A 4920-nucleotide genomic window follows, 5' to 3' on the forward strand; every position below is an offset into this window, starting at 1 on the left:
GTTTAGGAAAGTTGCCATTTTTCATTTTAGGAAAGTTTCTATTTTTATTGATAGTTTCTATTTTCAGGACCTCGGAGCTAAAAAGTGGAAATGAACTCACAAATGGAAAGAGGAGCTTGCGAACACCAAGGGGAGCAAAAATGAGATGCAAAGGACCACACAATTGAGCAGAAATGAAGAAATGAAGCTAGCTTTCCTGGTCCAACCAGGAAATCCTGTTCGAAAGAGGAAACTGTGTGAAGCAAAACTCTGAAGCCCATTGAGATGTGTGATCGAATTTATGATGGACATGACGTTGGATACATCAAGGCTTGAAGAGGACGCAAGAAGGCCCAAGAATTATCAAGCAAGATGGACTTTCGGCAAAAGTGGATAAAGCCCATGTAAACTAGGGTTTTGTGACGTCAAGAGAAAAATGTGGAGACTTAAGAGTTTTGCCGTCCAAAGCAAGAGGAAATCAAGGAAGAGTTTTTAAAAAGGAAAATATATTTTCCTTGGGGATTAAATTTGCCGTGTAATACTTAAGGAGAAAAACAAGGTGACAACATGGGAATTAAAGATGATTGATTGAGGATTTCAAGGAGAGATTTTCTTGGGAGACATTTATGGGAAGAAAATATTGTTGGAGGAATAATTTGGTGTGATTGCCAACGTGAAAATCAGAAATAATCAAGGAGATGATGCCAAGAGAGATTCAAGGGAGAAATAAAAGGAAAGAGAAAAAGGTGGAGACCAAGAAAAGCTGAAAACGTGTCTAGGTGCATCCCTAAATTCCCTAAAGAAATATTAGCCGAAATTCATGAAGAAAATCAGAATAATTCCAAGGAAATTCGGCAATTAAATATTAGGGAGGTATTTTAGAGAATTTTGATTGGTTGGAACACATCACACAGATTACTTGGCATTCTATGATTGGTTGGACTACATCACAAATCTTACTTGGCGAATTCTCATTGGTGGAAGCTATGTGGAAATTTCTGATTGCTTTGTGAACCCTAGCCGTGCTCCTATATATACCCACCTCTTTGACGTTGAAAAGGGTTCCACATCCCTTAGAAAAATTCAGAAAAATTATATTGTTGCCGTGAGCTTCTCTCATTTTCTCTCCATCCTCTAAAGCAAGCCACGGAGTTCAAGCAAGGCCGAAGGGAGAAGAAGGAGCCGTGACTATTCCTCCACCATCCACCATTGAAGACTTGCTTTCAAGCTTCAAGGATCACAACGAAAATCATCCATCCTCATCTTCCATCCACGGTGTAATTCGACCTCTACTTTAAAAACATTTTAATTGTTTTGTTAACTTAGTTTTATTTTCGAAAAACCAAAAACAAAATCCCCCCTTTTTTGTGTAAAATATTTATAGTTGTGAATATCTTTGTGAATATTATTACTTTGTTTTAATTTTAATTGTTTAATTGTTTGACAATGACAGGTGTACCCTCAATCCCCGGAATAGAACGATCCCTATTTGCTTATACTACTAATGATATTTTCAGGGTTAAATTATGCGCTTGCAAAAAGCGTATCACTTTTCATATTTCTGGTTCAAGGTTCAGCTGGAGACGAGAAGAAGGATTGGCTTTTTGTATTTCTGGGTAAGAAGTTGCTAGTCGTTCAACTTATTTTTGACTTGAATATTTATGTTACTTGCTATGCCAGTAGTAACGTACTCTTATTCTCGTTGGGTTTGGGGAATTTGAAATTGAATATATATGGATGCCAAAATTTTTTTATTTTATCTTTGCCAAAACAGTACTCTTGTTAGGAGCAGTATGATTGAGTTCATTGATATTCTTGCTGTTCTAATGTGCCAAAATATGTCCCTGCACAAACAAGCCAATTTATTTATTTGTTTGGATTGTCGGTATTGTTATTATTATCCTCTAATGTTTGGTTTTTGATATAAATGTGTATATATAATGTAAAGGGAGGAGCTGGAAAGTAACGACATTGTAGTTGATGACTGGTGATGCGCTCAAAGCAAGCGCATAATTTAACCCTGAAATATCGTTAGTAGTATAAGCAAATAGGGATCGTTCTATTCCGGGGATTGAGGGTACACCTGTCATTGTCAAACAATTAAACAATTAAATTTAAAACAAAGTATAATATTCACAAAGATATTCACAACTATAAACATTTTACACAAAAAAGGGGGGATTTTGTATTTGGTTTTCAAAAATTAAACTAAGTAAAGAAAACAAATAAAACACAAAAACATAAAAACACAAATGGAATGAGAGAACAAAGATCAAAAACCGAAACATATGATTAAAATTGGTTCAAACCCTAATATTGTTCATCTAAGTCATGAGAAAGGAGTTGATCATGTGAAACGTTAAAAGCAAACAATTTCCCATATTTTACTTTTCAATGCTAATTAATCTAAGTGAAAGCACCTAGATCAATCCTATTAAACATGCATTCAAGCCCTAGAAAGCTAGTCAATCATACATATTCAACGCAAGAAACACATGGAAAGGCTATCAACTCAAGTGCACAACTTAGTATGGAAAAGTCCACCTAATTGCAATCCTCGTTAATTAAATTCGATCTTTGTACAAAACCTTTACTACTTTGATTCAAGTTTACACAAAACGAAAAGTCGATTTTATGTTCTTAAACCTAGCAACATTCATATCAAAACCGTAAGTGTTTGCAACCACATAAGATTAAAATACAAAAGATATCTATAACGCAAATTTAATTAACCAAACTCACATAAGCAACTTTCGAAGAACAATATATATGAATCTGCAAATTCTCAATTAATCATAAAAATTCCAGAAATTAATATTCATTCAAACATATATGTCAACTAGAACAAAACCAACGAAATACAAAGCAAAGGTTACAAAGGAGAATCGGATTACACCGTGGATGATGATGAAGATGGATGATAAACGTTGTGGTCTCTTGAAGCTTGAAAGCAAGTCTTCAATGGTGGATGGTGGATGATGATGCTCACGGCAATTCTTCTTCTCCCTTGGCCTTGCTCGAACTCGTGGCTTGCTCTAGAGGATGGAAGAACTCTCGGCTATTCTAGAGAACTTTTCTGATTTTTTCTAAAGTGCAAATTGTATGGAAGAGAGCCTCCTAGACGTTGAGAATGATAGAGTATATATAGGGGACGGCATACTTGGTCTCCAAGCCGTGAGTTTTCTGATTTTCTTCCAAGGAATTAAATTAATAATTCCACATAGCTTCCACCAATGAGAAATTGCCAAGTAAGCCCTAGTGTGTCATTCAACCAATCATAAAACTCCAAGAAGATATCCTAATATATTCTTGCCGAAATTCCTTGAATATTTTCTGATTTTCTTCTTGATATTTCGGTCAAAACATGCTTAGGGTTTCTAGGAATGAATTCTTTCCATAAACTTCACCCTAGAAAATCTCTTGTGTAATCTTTTATTCTTCTTTTGATTTTCACGCCACCTTCTCTCTCTCCCTTTTGGTTTTCACGGCAAAACATCTTTAGGGTTAGGGTTTTGCGTCACAAACCCTAATGTCATGGGCTTTGATGGGCCTTGATCCATTTTGCCGAAAATCCATAGAGTTCTTGAGCCTCGTTGCTTCATCTTCAAGCCTTCTCATTTTCCAACGCAAAACACATTGTTTTTCCATTTCTTTTTCATAGTTGCGTTGGAAACTTGCTAGGGAAGCCTTCCTCCATTTCGTAGGATTTCCTGGTTGGACTAGGAAAGCTTATTTCTTCATTTCTGCTCAAATGTGTGGGCCGTTTTCTCTCATATTCGTTCGTCTTGATGTTCGCATGCTCCTCTTCCCATTCGTGCGTTCATTTCCACTTTTTGAGCTCGGAGGTCCTGAAAATAGAAACTAGTATGAAAAATAGAAACTTACCTAATTTGAAAAATAGAAAGTTACTAAAAATGAAAAATAGAAAGTTACTAAAAATGAAAAATAGAAAGTTACTAAAAAATGAAAAATAGAAACTTTCCTAAACTGAAAATGGAAACTTGCCAGAAATGAGAAATGAAAACTACAAAAATAGAAACTTTATACAAATAGGAACTTTCCCAATCAAAGAATGGAAACTTTCCAAAACAAGGATTTTTCAAGGAAATGGCGCAGAAAAATGTAGAGAAATGCAATTAAAACGTCGCATTAAAATGCTCCTATCAAATTCCCCCACACTTAGCTTTTGCTAGTCCCTTAGCAAAATCACACTAAGACACACACTAAGACTCAACGAAAATTAAAGACTCAACATATAACAGACTCTATTGCCCTTCAACTATTTGTCTCAGCAATCTCTTACTTTCACAACACCAAGATTAGCACTTTACCAAGAATTAATGTTTAGGCATTCGAGAGTTAATTAAAACACATAATTCACATATACACAAGTAGGACTTGGTTGGAACAATGGTGATGGTTTCTGTTAAGCATGCTTCAAACAAGTTTGATTCAATTCCTCACAAGGTATATCCACTCTTTCTTCTCTCAGATCATGGCAATGCTTAAAAGCTTATAAACACTCAAGTATATGTGAGAGAACATATTTTAAGGCATTCAAATAGCTCACATTTTAAGAAACGAAAAGCACTTTGTGAATATAATTTTTTCAAAAGATCTCATGAAGGATATCAACTGCTTGCACGAATGGACTGCCATAGGTTCAACTCTTGTAACTCATCTCCACATCAAAGGCTGTCCCATCTTAAGGATCAAGAAGGTCCTCTCAAAGGTTGTAATGGCTAAGGCTCAAGGTTTAAAGAAACGAAAGGAAAGGATTTATCAAAGTGTCCTAAAAACCTAGTAGAGCTCATATAAATATAGAGACCTCAAGAATTCCACCAATGCATTGCAAAAACGTCACTTCCCATAGAGGTAACATAAAAGGGCCAAATGTCTTCATGTTGGGCCCAATCTTCAATGTAAACTTCCCTTGAAGTC

Source organism: Rosa rugosa, chromosome 1, assembly GCF_958449725.1.
Source record: "Rosa rugosa chromosome 1, drRosRugo1.1, whole genome shotgun sequence".
Taxonomy (NCBI): Eukaryota; Viridiplantae; Streptophyta; class Magnoliopsida; order Rosales; family Rosaceae; genus Rosa; species Rosa rugosa.